The sequence below is a fragment of the Gracilinanus agilis genome, chromosome 4, assembly GCF_016433145.1.
Source record: "Gracilinanus agilis isolate LMUSP501 chromosome 4, AgileGrace, whole genome shotgun sequence".
Taxonomy (NCBI): domain Eukaryota; kingdom Metazoa; phylum Chordata; class Mammalia; order Didelphimorphia; family Didelphidae; genus Gracilinanus; species Gracilinanus agilis.
Genome location: NC_058133.1, coordinates 151,463,444 through 151,483,177, shown reverse-complemented (window position 1 = coordinate 151,483,177; position 19,734 = coordinate 151,463,444). Strand labels below are relative to the sequence as shown.

The window sequence follows — 19,734 nt, the reverse complement described above, 5'->3', positions numbered from 1 at the left end:
TCGTTAGCCCCGCCCCTTTTCTGCTTTGTCTTCACACTGAGGGTCTGCCTGCGTTTTCTAAGCTCCCGGGGCTCTGGTCTCCTTGTCCTCGGGGTCAGGCCTCCTGGTAGACCCTGGTCTGCCCCTTTGCCCGAGGCTCCTTCAGCAGTCTTTGGGGCTGCTTCCACAGCCGCTCTCTGGTCTGCATGAAAGTGAAACATGGTATGCTTCAATCTTTATTCAGACTTCATCAGTTTTTTCTCTGGAGTTGGATAGCATTTTTCATTTTGCATCTTTTTGGGGTTGTCTTGGATCATTGTATTGCTTAAAGTACCTGTTATTTCACAGTTGTTCATCATACAGTATTGTTGTACAATGTTCTCCTGGTTCTTCTCTCTGCTCACATCTCTCTCCTTCAGTTCATGTAAGTCTTTCCAGTTTTTTTCTGAAAGCATCCTTTTCATCATTTCTTATAGCAAAATAATATTCCACTACATCATATATCACAACTTGTTCAGCCATCTCCTAATTGATGGGCATCCTCTAAGTTTCTAATTCTTTGCTACCCAAAAAAGACCTGCTATAAACATTTGTGTACAAAATAGGTTCTTTCCCCCTTTAAAAAAAATCTCTCTGGAATAAAGACGTAGTAGTATTATTGCTGGATGAAAGGGTATACATAATTTTATAGTCCTGTAGGTGTAGTTCCAAATTATTTTCCAGAATGGTTAGATCAGTTAGAACAGTGGTGCATTAGTGTCCACATCCCCTTCAACGTTCATCATTTTACTTTTCTGTCATAGTAGCAATCTGATAGATGTGAGGTGGTACCTCAGAGTTACTTTTCTCTAATCAATAGGAACATTTTTTCCTATGAGAATAAATAGCTTTGATTTTTTTTCATCTGAAACTGCCTATTCATATCCTTTGACCATTTATCAGTTGGGAAGTGACTTGGAGTCTTATAAATTTAACTCAGTTTTTTATATATTTGAGAAAAGAGGCCTTTGTCAGAGATACTTGCTATAAATTTTCCCCTCAGTTTTCCCTTTTCTTTTTGTTTTTTAACCCCTTACCTTACATTTTAGAATTAATATTAAGAATTGGTTCTAAGGCAGAAGAGTGGAAGGGACTAGGTAATAACTAGGTTCACATAGCTGAGAAATATTTGAGACCAGATTTGAACCTCTCATCTCTAGACCTGGCTCTCAATCCATTGAGCCACCTAGCTGCCCCTTCTCTTTCTTGGTTGCATTGGTTTTGGTTGTGGAAACCCCTTTTAATTTAATGTAATCAAAATTATCCACTTTATATCTTATAATGCTCTCTATCTCTTGTTTGGTTATAAACTCTTCTCTTGTCAATAGATCTGACAGGTAAACTATTTAATACTTTCCTAATTTGCTTATAGTAGCACCCTTTATGTTTTGGGTTTTTTTTATATTTTACTATCCCAAATACATGTAATAGCAATTTTCTGCATATATCTTCCAAAATTATAAGATGCACATTGCCCATCTCCTTCTTCCCTCCTGCAGATGGTAAATAATTTGATCTGGGTCATACATTTATTATCATTTAAAACTTACTCCCATCTTGGTCATTGTTGTAAGAGAATAGTCATATAAAATGAAAATTCCTAAATAGAATCACAAACAAGTGAAAAATAATGTGCTTTGATTTGCATTCCAGTTCCAACAATTCTTCCCCTGGAGGTGGATAGCATTCTGTGTCATAAGTCCTTCAAAATTATCCTAATCATCATATTGTTGAAAGTAGTTAAGCCTTTCACAGCTGATCATTCTACAATATTGCTGTTTTTATGTATAATGTTATCCTGGTTCCACTTATTTCACTCTGTATCAATTCATGTAGGTCTTTCCAACTTTTTCCGCAGTTATCCTGCTCATCATTTCTTATAGCATAATAGTCTTCCATCATCATCCTATAGCACAGTTTGTTCAGCCATTCCCTATTTGATGGACATCCCCTCAATTTCCAGTTCTTTGACATCACAAAAAGTGCTGCTATAAACATTTTTGTATAATTAGATCCTGTCTCCCCCCCCCCACTTTTTTTTTTGGATCTCTATGGGATACAGACCTAGTACTAGTAATACTGGATGAAAGGGTATACACAATTTTATAGCACTTTGGACTATAATTGCCCTCCAGAATTTTTGGATCAGTTCACAACTTCGATAACAATGCATTAGTGTCCCAATTTTGCCATATCTGCTTCAACATTTATCATTTTCCTTTACTGTCATATTGGGCAATTGGCAAGGTGTGAGCTAGTACCTCAGAGTTGTTTTAATTTGAATTTCTCTAATCAAGAGTGATTTAGAACACTTTTTTCATATGATTATTGATAGGTTTGGTTTCTTCATCTGAAAACTGTTTTTTCATATCCTTTGATTCAATTGTGGAATGACCAGTATTCTTATAAATTTGACTTAGTTCTCTTATATGTTTGAGAAATGAGACCTTTATCAGAGAAATATGTTATAAATGTTTTTTTCCCAGTTTGTTGTTTCCCTTCTAATATTGAAGGAACTTACAATCTAATGGCATTAGAACATGGTCATGATTGGTAGGTGCTCTTGTCTAGACTGATGACTTTTCAGATGTTCATTGCCTCCTTCCTGAACTATTAATGCAATAGTCTTCTGGTTCATCTTTCCTTCCTCCAGTCTTTCCCCACTCTAATTCATTCTGTGAATACTCTGCTATCAAATTGATATTCATAAAATGCAGATCTGATCATTTCATTCCCTGATTTTATAAACTCCAGTGATTTCCTTTTACCCCTGTAAAAGGGAATTCTTTGTTCTCTTTGAGTTTACACTTGTGAAAAGGAATCCTTTATTCCCTTTGTCTATTTTGAGTTAACACTTTGGTTAACAATAATTTAAGTACTCCTACTTAGTATCTCACCAGACTGTGAAGACAGGAGTAACTCTCCTTTCTCTACTTTTGAATTGAATCAACAAAAGCTTGAACACCCTACTTAGCACTAGATGGAGGAGTTCTCCCCCCTTTCAACTCAATCAGTCAGGAAATGAGAATTCACACCTCTCCAGAAGGTGAGAAGTGGTTCCCACAAACACTGCCCCTTGGGAAGTGCTGGACATTTTGGAAGCTGTGATTGGCCCTCGTGAAAAGGGGAAGGGACAAAAAGCCAGTATAAAAAGGCCCTGAAATTCTGGGTTGTGGGAAGTTGACTCCGGGAAGGAAGTCAGCTTCAAGAAGGAGTTGGACATCAAGAAGGAAGTCAGCTTCAAGAAGAAGGTCGGCTCAAGGAAGAAAGTGGGCCTCAGGAATCACCTTCAGCTCAAGTCATCTTGACCTGCATCTTGGAGGGAACTTGGGTGAATGGAGAGCTGGATTTTCCTTCCTGTCTTCTGGAGAGAGTTTAATTCCAGTTGAAGGTCAACAAGTCCTGGCTGAGTTGAGCACTGGAGCAATATTTAGTTAGATAAGTTAATGTCTCTCTACACTTTTGTATTTCTCTGCTTTCACTCTTTCCAACTCTTTTGTAATTAAAAGCTATTAAAGTCATTTCAATTTTGAACCAATACTTTGAATTGGTGATTACCATATTATTTATACATTTCATATATTTTAATCAAACCATTAAAATTTAATTCTTACCCCCCCCCAAGCTTAAATAAAAAATCTCTTTGACTTTCAAAGCTGTTTGTATAATCTGACCCCTTCCTGCTTTTCCAATTTTCTCATATTTCATTCCCCTTCATATACTCCATGATCTAATGATACTGGCTTCCTTGCTATTTCTTTAACAAAATACTTTCCCTTACCCACCCATCCAACTGAGTATTTTCATGCTTGTTATGTTCTCCATCCCCATCTCTCTACCTTCTACCTTCCACATGGCATTTTTTAGATCTTTGCTAAAATTCCACATTTTACTAGAAGTCTTTCCTGCTCTGTTATCTTCAATTTACCCAGTGTCTCTTCATTTGTAAATAGCTCTTTACATATTGTCTTGCCTAAGAGACTATGAGCTCTTGAGCACAAAGCCTATTTGTTTTCACTTTTGTTTGCATACTTAGAACTTTGGCAGTATTTGGCACTAGTGAGTACTTAATAAATGCTAGTTGAAATGAAATGATTCTTAGCTAGGGTTGTTGTATAGCCAGCCTAGACTTCAGTTTGCCCATCTGTGGAACCACAGTCAATTTCAGATTAGTTGGGATCATATAGTCTGTAGAAAAGCATTTATGAAATTATACCTTCTATAAGTCAGGCACATTGGATTCAAAGAAAGATAAAAAACATGCTTCTTGCCTTCAAGGAGCTCACATTCTAATAGGGAGATAAGTTGTAAATAACTAGACATGTAAAATATCTATTTATTATTGTATAAATGGAGATTTTGAACCTTTGGACTTCAACCCCCAGAAATCCCTTAGTATTTCCCAAAATTCCCTTTAATCTCTCTTGCTCCTCCATGATTGTGTGGTTATGTTATTGTTTTATAAGTTCGGTAGCTCCTCCCTCTTGCTGGCTTCCTCTTTTACTCTTGTGAGTGGGCTAGTTAGTATTTTTTTAGTTAGTTTTTTTTGTTAGCTTATTATTAATAACATTTTATAAAATATAATAGTTCTTATGTATTAATTTTAATTTCTACATTTATGTTACATATGTTAAATAACATGTGTAAAATGTATACGTTATATAAATGTAATAGCTATGTGTATAACTGGGTGTTAAATAATATATGTTTATTACTTGTATATATATGTACATACTTTTAAAAGGAGAAAGAACTTAGGGGTTTTGACTTAAATTACTTAATTAAAATTAACTGGGTTCTGTGGAAGGGTGTGTAAGAGGCAGGAAGGACTAATATATATACTGAGATTACCTTAACAAATTGGGAAAAACAATTTGAATGTGTTTGGCAGTTGGAGGCTCAACTGCCAACCTAGATCCACCTAGCCAGGGATTAACACAGAGTTTAACATATACACACACTAAGGGAACTTTAAGGTATGAAGAAAACAAACAGGGAAAACAGTTTAATTGTAATTTGAAAGGATAGGAGAGTGGGAGAGATAAAACTATATCTAACTGACCAGGACTGGAGTCAAAAGGGGAAGTTCCGTAGCCAACCTGGCTTCTGCCAGGTTGATAGCTTGGCTAAGGACTTGAGGGAGAGGGTTTGAGATTGGGGTTCTCACAACTGATCCAGAGATGTCTTCAGGATATCAGGAACCAACTCTCCACAGCCAATGTTCCAAAAGTAACCAGGTAGGGAAAGATGTCTGCAAACTGTCCACCAGAACACAGGCCTCTCCACTACTCAGGGTTGACTTGCAAAATGATATCTTCAGGCTTTACAATCTTCACCAATCTCCAAGATCCCAGGTCAAATAGGGACTGCTGATTGCGCTTCTGCTCCAAACCCCTCTTAAAATCAGCAGTGACTATTGCTTCCTCTCTCTTCTCTACCCCTGCATTCCATACAGAATGTCCATGACTTCCAGCAAAGGTTTTTTCTCTAATATGCTTGCAAAACCCTAAATAACTAATCTCAACCAATCTTATTAATTTATCTTATAACATATGTATATACATAGACATTTACACACAGGCACATCTCATTTTATTGCACTTTGTAGATATAGTGTTTTTTAGCAAATTGAAGGTTTATGGCAACATTGTGTTGAGTAAGTCTATCAGTGCCATTTTTCCAACAACATGTATTTACATCATATCTCTGTGTCACATTTTGTTAATTCTTACAATGTTTCAAACTTTTTCATTTTTATATCTGTTATGATGGTCTGTGATCAGTGATCTTTAATGTTACTGTTCTAATTTTTTTGAGCACTTGCATATATACACATACACACACATGTGTGTATGTGTATATATGAGTGTATATGTGTATGTATCTCTCTCTATATATATAGAGAGAATTGTATGAAAGGTAATCTCAGAAGTCAACACTGCTGCAGAAGTTAGGATATGAACTGAATCTTGGGGAAAACTAAGGATATTAAGAGATAGATGTGAGGATGGAGAACATCCCATACTTGGGGGACAGCAAGGACAAAGGAAAGAAATAGGATGATCTGTGCAAGTAGGACAATGTAGCTGAATAGTAGACTATTTAAAGTGAAATAAAGCATAAAAAGGCCCAGGAAAGGAATTTTACCTTTTAGTGCAAAATAAAACACTTTTTATTTGGTCCTTGAGGTAATAGAGAATCATTGGAGTTCATTGAATTGAGGTGGGGAGAGAACTGACAAGATCATTCCTATGCTATAAGAATAACTCTTTGGCAGCTGTGTCGAAGATGAATTGGAGTCGGGGGAAACATGAGGCCAGGAGACCAATTAGAAGGTGATTGCAGTAGTATAGATGAGAAGTTATAAGGGTTATCAAGCCTACATACCACACAGGCCAATGACTATTGGTTAAACAGCTTCATTGATCTATTTTGGAAAAGAGTCGTAATACTTTTTCTGGAAGCCAGAGTCATAACAAATTGGTTCATTGGAACAGTAACTTTTGGCCATTTTGTTGAGCTACTTCCTGACTCATATTTCACGAGTCAAATATCTTTATTAAGGGAATGTCAATTAGCTGAATTAATCCCTGATGATAAATCCCATATGGTTAAGAAAAAGAGTTGCCTAGATGAGGTTTCTTTGTTTATGAGATTGCTTTTAATGTTTTTTTTTTTTAAAACATCCTTACCTTCTGTTTTAAAACTGATACTATCAATTCCAAGGCAGAATAGCAGTAAGTCTAGGCTATTAGGATTAAGTGACTTGCCCATGCAACTTGGAAGTGTCTGAGGCCAGTTTTGAACCAAGAACCTCTTGTCTACAGGCCTGGCTCTCTATCTACTGAGCCACCATAGCTTCCCTTGCTTTTAATGTTAATACCAAAACATTAATAGAATATATGATTTTAGTATTAAGACTTGTAAACTTATTTAGCTAAGGTACTCATTATAGAAAGGTTAAGGTAGTTTAGTGGAGGAAGATGCTGCTTCTAGGTTAGATGGTCATAGAAGACTTCTGTAGATGCCAATTGATATATAATTCTTGAATAATGGGTAAAAACTGGGAACAGGTGAGATGGCATTTCAAACAATAGAACAGGGTAAGTAAAGCACGGAGATCAAAAAGCATGGTATGTGTTTGGGGAACTGTGACCTCAGAGATTCCAACTATTCTTTCATATAAATGCAACTTATTAATTCCTATTAGTTTTTTCATTTAATAAACTAATACAGGTAGCTTAGAATATTTAAATCTAATACATGTATCTTATACCACTTAATGTACTTTATATTGATCAAATTAGATTTCCTTCTAATAAATTACATATAATACTTTGTGAAATTCATTAGTTTTTTAATATTTAAAAATCTCCTTTGGAAAGTTAAAAGTATTTTATTTGCTTTGGCATATGAATCCAAAGCACCTTGAAGTTGCGATTTCATTAATCTTCATTTAAGTTATTTGCTTAAATAAGAAAATAGTAGAATAGTTCTTAACTCATTTTAGCTAAGTCCAAACCCAAAAGGTTGAATCTTTGGTCTGTATTTACAAGAGGGAAAGTACACCATAGTAACTAGAGAGAGACCAGTCTTGAGTCAAGATTGCTTGATCTAAGGCTTATCTTTGATATATATATATTGGCTGTGTGACCATAAGCATGTCACTAAATCCTTAATAATAGCTAAGGCAACTTCTTAAGACTATAAGTTTCTGAAGAGTTGCTGAACTACATTAATGAATTAGTCTCATTTTTCGATTGGAATATTTTTCAAATAACAAGGAGAATTGGTCAGTTTTTTTATGCTTCTGTCCATTTCCCTATACAATTTAGCAGCTAATACTATATAAATGAGAGATGTAATGAGAAATCTGAGGCCACAAGGTAGGAAAAGGGAGCCCACAAACAAAATTAATGTAGCCTAATAATATTTATTGAAGAAAGTTTTCTATGTAGGTGGGAGAAGCCTTAGGAAGGCTTTATGCATAGATGCAGCAGCCTTTTCTAGATTTTATATTGGGTTGAGGCTCAACCAGCTCTCTGTGTGGTATTTTCAGATCAGTTCATGGGGATGAAAGAACCCTACCAAGCTTATGAGAATGGCAACATCAAAGATAGCTTCCCATTCTTCCCCTTCCTTCCTCATAGGAAACATTCCAACTCTCATGTGTGTAAGCAATGATATTTCACAAGTTTTTTCATTTTTTGCTTGTTTGGGGGCAGTAATTGGTAGGGTAAAAATGAGTTAAATATTAACCTCATTTCCCATATATATGCTCTGCAGTCTTTCAGCATAATAATTGGTTGAGGGTTAAAGGAGGGATGAAAGGAAAAGGCAATAGTCTGACATCCCATAGCTGACAGAAAATTTATTTGACCCTTTTCATAGAAAAAAGGGATTGCCCTTAAGGTTTTAGCAGAATTTCTAAGGAATTTTCCCAGAGATAAGAACCCTCTTTGACACATGGATGAATATTTTCTCATTGGGAATTTGGATAATTGGCTTCATGGCAATACAGAACAAAGGTACCATTTAAGTTTTTTCATGATTTGACTATAGATATTTCTTAACTCTCTTAAGTCAGTGTCTAGGCTTGAAAGCATACTATCTCAACCGGTATAGCAAACATATCTATCTATCTATCTATCTATCTATCTATCTATCTATCTATCTATCTATTTATACATATCAAGTTAATTCACTTGAGACTTTTGTTGAGTACATGACGACCCATGAAACGAATTGGCAGTCAAGCTCAGGAGGCTAGAATAGGGTCTTGAATATTCAAAAAAGGAATTTCCTTATTTGTGATTTGATGCAGACCCACATATGGTTGTAAAGAGTTTGCATTACTTAAGATAAAGCTTACTTGTTTCCTTTGAAAATGTCTTAAGTTTCCTTTCTGTCATAAGTCATGATAATTTCAGTAATAGTGCTTACTATGTGCCAGGCATTGTACTAGTTTAATGTGCGTTTTACAGTTATCATATCATTTGATCCTCACAATAGCTCTGGGAGGGAGGTGCTATTATTATTCCCCTTTTATTGATGAGGACACGGAGGCAAGCAGAAGTTAAATGATTTGCCCAGGGTTACACAGCTAATAAGTGTCTGAGGTTTAATTTTTATTTGACTTTTTTTCCCCTCAAATCTTTTCTCTCCTCATATAAATTGAGCTTTAGTACCCTAAATTCTTTAGTCCATAATTAGCATATTTAACATCAAGTATCTGTTCTTATAAGTTTACCTGAAACAGTGTATTGATGAAACAATCATTGATGCCAATAACAGCTATCTAGGATTTCTGCTTTTTGCTTCTGACCTTTGGATGTAGGAGAAGTATGGTTTAAGGTCAGTGATTCTCAAAGTGGGTGCCACCGCCTCTTGGTGGGTGCTGCAGCAATCCAGGTGGGGCAGTGATAGCCACAGGTGCATTTGGAGGCGGTGAATAACTGTAAGGGGCCGGTGGTAGTATGTGACAGGGAGCGCTAAGTAATTTTTCTGGAAAGGGGGCAGTAGGCCAAAAAAGTTTGGGAACTACTGGTTTAGGTAATTAATTTCACTTCTTATTAATTTAGCCCTAACTAAAAGAAATTTTCAGTTTTTTTAAACCAAGTCATGTAAATTAGGCAAAAATTTATAGGTTAATACTTCTTAGTCATTTTACCTTTTATTTATGTTATATTCCATTAAGTGACAGGATTGAATTACTTCTTTGTTCTTAGTGTAAAAAAAAGAACCTTGAGGTATGATTCCTTCTGCACTGATGATTGAAATTTCTCCATTAGTGTTGGAACTTTTTTCTTTTTCAAAAATCATATTTTGGTATTTTTTTCTTTGACCCAGAAGCCCTGGATTAGGTGTGATATTCCCTGGAAGTTTTCTGTTTTGTAATTTTTTCACAGGGTGACCAGTATATTCCTTTTATTTCTACTTTGCTGTATGTGTCAGTGAGATCTGGGCAGTTTCCTTTTAAGATTGTTTGAAACATGATGTGTCTAGGCTATTGTTTTGGTCATGATTCAGGTAGTCCAATGAGTCTTGAATTTTTTTCCCCTCTATTTGTTTCTAGGTCAGTTGTTTTGGTAATGAAATATCTTGTATTTTGTTCTATTTTTTTACTTATTAACTTTGTTTTTAATATTTCTTCTTGTCTCATGTAGTCATTGCCTTTTGTTTGCTCCATTCTAATTTTGTGATTTAGACAAGATTTTTGTAACTCATATGCCCAATACCTTTCAGTTCCTTTTCCAGTTTTTTTCTCTAGCACTCTCATTTCATTGACAAAACAACAACAACAACAACAAAAACCATTTTTTTAAACTCTTGCTTCATCTCTTCCAGGAATTCTGACTGAATTTTTGCTCAATTTGTGGTTTATCTTTGAGAATTTGCTTGTAGATGTTATGGAGCCATTCTCTTCTGGGTTTGTGTTTTGATTATCCTTGCCAATACAATATCTTTTTATGGTGGTTTTCTTTGTTTTGTATACTCATCCCTCTAGCTTACATCCTGATGTTGGACTCAATGTTTGGGTTGAGCTCTCTGCATTTCTGTGGGAAACTATGGTCCTACTGCTTTCTTGAAGTTGTTGAATATTGTTTCAAGATCTCAGATACATCTCTGGCTTGGGAACTGCAGTTTTCAGTGCTTCCCTTTGGAAGTGTGATGAGGGCAGTGTCTGATTGCTGCCTTCCTATCCTTTTTTTTTTAACAGAAAATTTTATTTAATTAATTTGGAATATTTTTCCATGGTTACAGGATTCATGTTCTTTCTCTCCCTCCCCCCCATTTCCTATTTCCATGTTATTGATATTTGCACTAGGGTGATCATTTAGAGTCAATATCCCCAATTATATCCCTATCAACTCATGTAATCAAGCAGTTGGTTGGTTTTCTTCTGTGTTTCTAATTCTAGAGTTCTTCCTCTGAATGTGGATAGTGTTCTTTCTCATAAGTCCCTCAGAGTTGTCCTGGTGTTTGTTTTGAATTGGGGAAGTGCCATTTAAAAGTAGTGTTCGTGGACCTGTGGGGGACCTTGGAACTACATTTCCCATATATTCCTCTTGTAAAAATAGAGGCAGCCAGGAAGTGTGATGATGTAAGAGAGGGTATAAGACTCCTGGAGTGAGGATGGGCGCTCTCTTTAGCTACCTGGGTGTGGGAGATACGAAAGGTAAAATGGCTGAGGCGGCAGTTTGAATACTTACAGGCAAGTGGTCTAATGATTTGTCTCTATCAGCATGGCTTTTATTAAAATACTATTCTCCCTTTTAATCTTGGCCTTTATCATTTTTAATCTTAACACTGGATCATTGCATTGCTGCTAGTAGAGAAGTCCATTACATTGGATTGTACCACAGTGGATCTGTCTCTGTGTATAATGTTCTCTTGGTTCTGCTCCTTTCACTTTGCATCAATTCCTTGAAGTCCTTCCAGTTCACATGGAATTCCTCCAGTTCATTATTCCTTTGAGCACAATAGTATTCCATCACCAACAGATACCACAATTTGTTGCCATTCCACAATTGAAGGGCGTCCCCTCATTTTTCAATTTTTTGCCACCACAAAGATAGTGGCTGTAAATATTTTTGTACAAGTCTTTTCTTCTATTATCTCTTTAGGATGTAAACCCAGCAGTGGTATGGTTGGATCAAAAGGCAGACAGTCTTTTAAAGCTCTTTGGCTGCCCTCCTATTCTAAGTTCCATATGTTCCTGATCTGGGTTTGGGACTAGACTTAGCTATTCTCAGCCAGCTGGAAAGCTCTACTGGTTCTGAGGGACAGAACTATAGGTTTCCTTTTGATTTGAGATTTCTGCCCTGGTTATTCCTCTGTAGGCTTTATTATGTGCTGGAAATTGAATTGATACCCTGCCCTACTCCTGGGATCTGAGCCACACTGCTGCTGTTTGTGTCTGAGCTTGTTTTTCTCTTGGTAAACTCCCTAAGACCTGACATAGTTTGGGGCTGGGCCACACAAGTCCACTCCTCTGCTTGGGACCTGAGTAGCAAGACAATATACCAGGACTTTAAAAAAGGTGGTTTTCTTCCTGAGTCTGACAACAATGCTGAATGACTTAAGGAAATGGAAGTTTGTTTTAAAAAATGAAAGTAAATAGAAAGAAATACAGTTAAATTAAGGATTTCATGACTGACATCTTGGGATTTATAGATTAGAAGGACAAACCTTCCTTTATGAGCTTTGAGAATGCTTTTGGACTGTCAAGATACTTAAGTCAGAGGATAGAATTGAGTTGTGCCTTAGAATTATCGATATACATATATATGCACATATATAATTTTTATGTTGCCTGATTTTCTTTCTGCATTCCTTTCCTCCCATTCCTTCTCTGTGAGAGCCATTCTATATAACAGACTATTAAAAAAAAGAAACAAGAAAAAGAGGAAGAACAGTGAAAAAAATTCAGCAAAATCAATCAGAACATAGAAAGAATTTGATAATATATGCAGTTACACACCCCTAGGGATTCTCCCCCTCCCCTACCTCCTACAAAGGATGGGGAGAAATATCCTTTCATTGTCTGGGCAAGCTTATTCTTTGTAGATTTTGAACAGTTACTTCATTGCTTAGTAGTATTCTTGCTACTTATATTGTTGTAATTATTGTATATGTTGTTTTCTTGGCTCTGCTTTCTTTAGATTATATCATTTCATGCAAATACATGATTTTGCATATTTGTTATAGTCTGTGTTTCTTATAGCACAGTAATGTTATAATACATTTATGTGCCGCAATTTAGCCATTTCTAAGGCATACACTTTGTTTCCAGTTCTTTCCTACTGCTAATTAGCTAGTGATAAACATAAATTGACATTGGGGCAGAGAGCCAAATTCATGCCTCCATTTTAGGGATTTTCTTAACTAGGGTTTCTGAGCAATTGTGTTTATAGCCTAAATTTCATTTAACTTCATAAAACTTAAGAGAAGAGCATGGGGACTTCTGAGGCCATTATATATTATGTTAACTTAAAAAAACCCAATATATCAAAGTGTGTCTGATTAAATTCTGAAACAAATGAGTAGGGAAGAAAGGGAATAAAAATATTGGTGGCCAAGTGAATCCTCCTTCACAATACCAATAAGCACCAATGTTGAATTAAAGATAATACAAATAGTAATTTTTTTTAAGACCCTTACCTTCTATCATAGAATCAATACTGTGTATTGGTTACAAGGCAAAAGGGTGGTAAGAGCTAATAGATGGGAATTAAATGATTTATTCAGGGTCACACAGCTAGGAAGTGTTTGCAGTCAAATTTGAAATCAGGACTTCCCGTGTCTAGGCTTCACTTTCAATCCACTGAGCCACCTAGCTGCCCCTAATAGGAGGGCAGGAGATGATGGCCAATTTTTGAACTTCAACAATCTCACTTTTAGAGAATCAAGACAAATTCAATATGATAGTTTCTGGAAGTTATTACAAGAGCATATCTGTCAGTTTTTCTACCTCTTGTTTTTTGATGGGAAAACAAATGTATCAGGGCTTTTTAAAAAACTGTTAAGAGCAAGTTATTGTATGTACAAGTAACAGAATGTAATATTTTCTTCTGTCATCAAGAATGGCTAATTATGCAAGCTCTTTGAAAGAATTCCAAGTTTGTTCCCTTTCCACTCTGCTCCCTAAAATGCCTACTTTATAGATGACAAACTTGTTTCATCTTAAACTATTTCTTTTCTCACTCCTTCTGTCTTCTTATACTGAGGCTTGATTCTCAATGATATGGCATCCCTGGCCAACCATTCCACCACTGATTTTACTTTCACTCATATTCACCATTCCCTCTGTCCTCCATCTCCCAACTCCACTGATTGTATAGGAAAGGTGTGATATATTTTATTCTCCAATGCCACTTTATGGACTCTTCCTCTCCTATCACTGAATTGAATTTTTGAAATTCATTCAGTCTGTATTTATCACTCAATCAGAATTCTGATAACTCCTTTTTTTTCCTCAGTGAATTCAGTCCTTGTCTCCTAGTCTTTCTCTCCCCTAGACTCCTGCTCTCATACTAAGGGACACTGACACACATGTTGATATTCTTTCTTTAACTTTCCAGTTCCTCAGTTAACTCTTTTTCTATGACCTATTTATTCCTCCAACACACCTTAGCTATGTGCCGAAATGATGTACCCCGATATTGCCATTAACCACGTGTCCAACTTCTATTGTTCATCATAAGATTAAAATTAATATCCAATAACTCTAAGCATTATATTTTTATGAGATTTATTAATAATTGCTTGAAGTAAAAGAAATGAAAGGACAAAAGTAAAAGCCTGAGTAAAGCCAGCTCTCTCAGCTGTGATCAGGAGAAAAGGGAGTACGAGGGCAGAGCTACACAAAACTTATATCCTCCCTACCTTAGCATGTAATGTGAGAAGGAACATGGACTGCTGGGACAGAGAGCTCTGGGGTTCAAAAATCTAATTACACATTATGAACACTGAAACTCCTTTATCTGATCAAAATCTTTCCTAACCCTATTCTTTGTACTTACCCATGACCTCCAATATTTTAACCACTTGGTTCTTTGTACTAGCTATATCCTTTACTCTTCCTTATCTTGAGCCCCTGTTGAACCAGTGCTACCCTGTACTGTCCTCTCCTCCCAAGTCTCTTGTCCTTTTATCTATCCTTGCTAAGTTAAATTACTCCTACCATCTATTGCCTTCATTCCTTGATACTTAGAGAAGTATATATATAATATAAAGGAAATATAATAAATTTCGAGGTGGAGAGAGTGTTAACAACTGAGGGGACATGAAAGAAATTTGTGTAGAAAAGGGCACTTGAGCTAAAATAATAGCTAAATAGAGTTAGGAATTCTAAAAGGTGGTCTTGAGGGGGAAATAATATGCTACTGTAAAGGCATGGGCAAGAACTGAAATGTTCTGTGTGAGGAACAGGAAGAAGGCCAATTTGGCTAGGACATGGAGTTCCTTAGGAGATAGTAATATGAATTTAGTGTAGAAACATTTCTGGCAACCAGATTGTTAATTACTTTAAATGCCAAACAAATAAGTTTGTATTTTATTCTAGATGCAATAGAGCTTCTTGAGGAGAAGGAATGACATTGTCAAAATTATGCTTAAGCAATATCAATCTGTTAGCTTCATGGAAATAGATTGCAGAGCCCAAAAATTCGAGAAACTACTTAAGCTATTATAGTAGTTGAGCTCTGGAGAAAACAGGACAGATGTAAATATCATGGAAGAATAATTAAACTGTTTTGGCAACTGTTTGGGAATGAGGAAGAGTGAAAGAATAGGAGATTGCCCTGAAATTGGGATATTGTCTGCCTGGAATATTGGTATTACCAGACAAATTGAGAAAAGCTCTAGTTTTAAGGACAGATGGTGATTTCTGTTCTGATCTGTAAGATCTTGGATGACATATGAGATGTCCATAGAACATCCAACTGTCATTGTCCAGCAGCCTATTGATGTTTGGAGAACTGTTGCTCAGGAGAAGTATGAGGACTAGATTTATAGATGTGGGAATCATTTGCATAAAGATGATTATTGAAGCAGTGGGAGCTAAATCACTTAAATAAGATATGGACATCAGATGAGGGCTCAGGATGGATTACTGAGGCACATCTAAGCATAGGAAATAAGGCATCATTGATAAACTAGGGAGACTGAAAAGGAATGATCTGACAGATAGGAAGAGAACCAGAATCACAAAAACACAGGCATTTCAAAGGATTTTCTTTGTTATTTTACTCACAATATGATTTTTATTGATTCTCATAAACAATTGTTCAATCAACAATTGAGATTTTTTACTTCTATTAAATCTATGGTTACAATTTATCATTATTATACTGGTTGTCTAATAGGATTGCATTCAGAGGATATAGTTCTAAAAAGCCATAAAATAATGAATATAAACTGATTAAAGATGTTAAATTAGGTTATCTTTTATAGTTTAAAGGATTAGGAAAATTAGGACATGCAGCCAACCAGGATGGAGACAGTGAATAAAGAATAAAGAAAAAAGGAGATTTGAGGGAGACTAGGGAGATGATCAAGGTGCTTAACTCCTAGAGGAAAATGGGATGGGATGGAAACAAGCCTATAATTTTGTGTGTGTGTGTATTTTTAATTCAATAGAACACTTTCAAGTTTTCCTGGCAGAAGCTAAACAGAAACTTTAAAATTGAAGACTCTGGAGAAACATGAACAGATAAACTTACTCCCAAGAACTTTATCATTATTAGGGCAGTTAAAAGGAATCTACATAGATATAAGGCATGGAGTGTGAGTCACTTATGTTGGGATGATCTCCAAAAAACCCCCACCAAAAACCAAGTCATGAGATAGTGGGTTGAGACTGGGAGAAAGGAAAAGGAGAGGTAGAATGGGGAAAATTTTCTCACATAAAAGAGGCATGCAAGAAGTAACTTTTATATAGAGTGGGGAAATGGAGGAGGGGGAGGTGGTTGACCCCTATTCATTAGAATTTGTTTATAGAGGAAGAATATACACACACTTAGTTGGATATAGAAATCTATTTTACCAATAGGGAAATAGGAGGAGAAGGGATTAAGAGATGGGGTGAGGAGGGTGCAGATGAGGATGATAAAACAGAGGGTAGATTAAAGGAGACAGTGGTCAGAAGTGAAGCAGACTTTTGAAGTGGGACAGGATAAAAAGAGAGAGAGAGGAAGAAACAGAAGATAATGGGATGGAAAAAATACAAAGTAATCATAACTGCTTGTAAGTGGGATGAGTTTACCCATAAAACAGAAATAGAGGGGGCAATTAAGTGGCTTAGTGCAGTGATGGGCAAACTTTTTAAAGAGGGGGCCAAAGGAAAGGAAATGCTCAATCTGTCAGTCTGTTTCTAAGGCGACTCTTTTGAAGTTTCATTGTATTGTATCCTACTCATTGTATTCATCAGATTAGGAATAATGTCCTGAGGCTGAGTAGAACATTTCAGGTCCCCCCTCCCCCTCCTGCTGACCGGAGTTTGCCCATCACTGGCTTAGTAGATGGAGAGCCAGGCCTAAAGATGAGAGGTCCTAGGTTCAAATTTATCCTCAGACACTTCCTGGGCAAGTCACTTAACCCCAATTGCCTGGCCCTTACCACTATTTTGCCTTGGAACTGACACTTAGTATTGATTCTAAAACAGAAGGTATGAGTTAAAAAACAACAACCCCAAAACAGAAGATGGATAGCAGAATGGATTAGAAACCAGAATCCAAACATATATTGTTTAAAAGAGATACAATTTGAACAGAAACACATACACAGAGATAAAATAAAGGGCTGAAGTAAAATTTATTATGCTTCATTTGAAGTAAAAAAAAGGCAGCAGTATGATCTCAGACAAAATAAAAGCAAAAACTGGCTTAATTAAAAGAGATAATCAGGGAAACTACATTTTGATAAAAGGTACCACAAACAATGAGGCAATAGCAAAATATTTACCTCGTTTCTCCAATAAAAACCTTATTTTTTAAATATGCAGGGAACTAAGTCAAATTTATATAAAACATTTTTTAAAAAGGAGCCATTTTCCAATTGATAGGATATGAACAGATAGTTTTCAGAAGAAGAAATCAAAACTATTTATAGCCATATTAAAAAAAATGCTTTTAATCACTATTGATTAGAGAAATGTTAGTTAAAACAACTCTGAGGTACTGTACACTTCACATCTATCAGAAATGGCAAATGTTGAAGGGGATGAAGGAAAAAAGTACACTAAAAAACTGTTGATAGAGTTGTGAACCATTTGAAGCATTGGATAACCATTTGAACCATTGGATAACAATATGGAACTACACCCAAAGGTCTATAAAACTGCATATACCCTTTGTTCAAGCAATCCCACTAGGAGGTTTTAACCCAAAAAGATCGGAAGGAATGGTGAAGGACCTATATGTACAAAAATATTCATAGCAGCTATTTCTTTTAATGTTAGCAAAGAATTGGAAATTGAAGAGATGCTTATCGGTTTTAGCATATGAATGTGATTGATATTGTGCTATAAGAAATGATGAGAGGTGTGGTTTCAGGAAAAAAAACAAACTCTACTAGATGAATTGATGCAAAGTGAAGTGAGCAGAACCAGATCATTGTGCTTTGTAACAGCAATGTTGTAATGATGATCAATTTAGTAATCCAAGACAATTCCAAAGGACTCATGATATAAAAATGCCATTTACTTGTAGAGAAAGATTGAGTGCAAATAGAACTATAATTTTCTTCCCTTTTTATACAATATGGCTAATGTGGAAATATGTTTTGTATGATTTTACATGTAAAGTGACATTTCAGTGGGTGGGGATGGCAAGAGGGAGAGAGAAGATTTGGAATTCAGAATTTAAAAAGAAAAGACTTTAAAATAAATTAATAATTGTTTAGAAAGAAGCAATGGGAGTAGACAAAAATATTAAGGAAAATTTAGGGAGAACAGCTGATAAAGTAGGATTTATCCTGTAAACTTCAAAACATTACTAAAAAGCAATTACCATAACTGTCTAGTATTAGAGAAAAATAGGATCAGTGAAATTATTAGAACTACCAGAAATAGAATCAAATGTATTAAAAAAGTTAGACTTATAAGCACTAAGAAAAGAACTGTTATACCTTCTCAGTATAGACATTTTTTGGTAAACTAGAGAGCAGACTAGAATAAAGTGAGTTTAGAGCCTCACCATTTATGCTGTAAAAAGTTTGTTATATTTAAACATTTAAACATTTAAAAATTTAAACATTATTAAAAAATAAAAAATAGATATGTTACTAGTAACATATCTGTTGAAAATTATAGTAATTGGATTAGGAATTTGAATGAATTTTTTAATATTAAAAAATAAGGTTCTTTATACCAAAACTAACTGACCAAAGACAATCCATTAGATTAGAACTTTAATGGAATGTATCAGTTAAAAATTTAGCATGGCAGAAGAAGAAATAGAATATGTTTAATTGCATTTTTGTCTGGCAACATCCAATAAAAATCTTAAAACTGATTATATTTGTTAACTAAAAATATGCCCAAATGAATTAATCCAAAAGAAAAAAATGATAAAAGATAAAACTAAAATGGCATCATACAGATAACAGCATTTCATTTTAATAATAATTTTCAGGATCATATCAGCCAAAAATGTTGCAAAATAGTAAAATTCAAAATCAAATAATTTTCTTTTAAAATATTTTCATAAAAGGAAGTTAATTTATGGACAGTTTTTGTGATATCAGGCTGTTTTTTCCCTCTTTTAAAAAATACTGTGGTGTTTTTGGAAGATGGAAACTGGTAAATTGGAATCTTTTTCTTTGGGACTCATGGCTTTACCTCAGTTTTGGTAATTCATATGATTTATATATATTTTGCTTCAACACAACTATTCCATAATTTCACCTTGATAATCATGAAATGTTTAGTATTATATTAGAAATTTTTGTGTCATATTAATAATATAAAATTAATATTTTTATAAATATTAGTAAAATCTCACTGAATTCTCATTCAGCATCCCATTATACTGATTGTGAGAAGTCTTTTAAAATCTCTTCCTAAGCGTTTTAAAATTAAAAGTAATATGCAGTAGTAGAATTGATTTATAAATTGACAAATTTGACTCAAAGATACTTCATTATAGTTGTGTTATTTTGTGATCATATACTTATCTTCTCGGTGATTTTATTTCTTCATTTATAAAAACTGAG

General features: G+C 35.1%; 1 protein-coding gene across 1 annotated transcript in view; it reads left to right on the top strand.

Moving 5' to 3' along the window:
* TBCE (tubulin folding cofactor E) overlaps positions 1-19,734 on the top strand; it is a 117,977-nt gene that overhangs the window by 56,710 nt on the left and 41,533 nt on the right. The gene's annotated exons all lie outside the window — the stretch shown is intronic.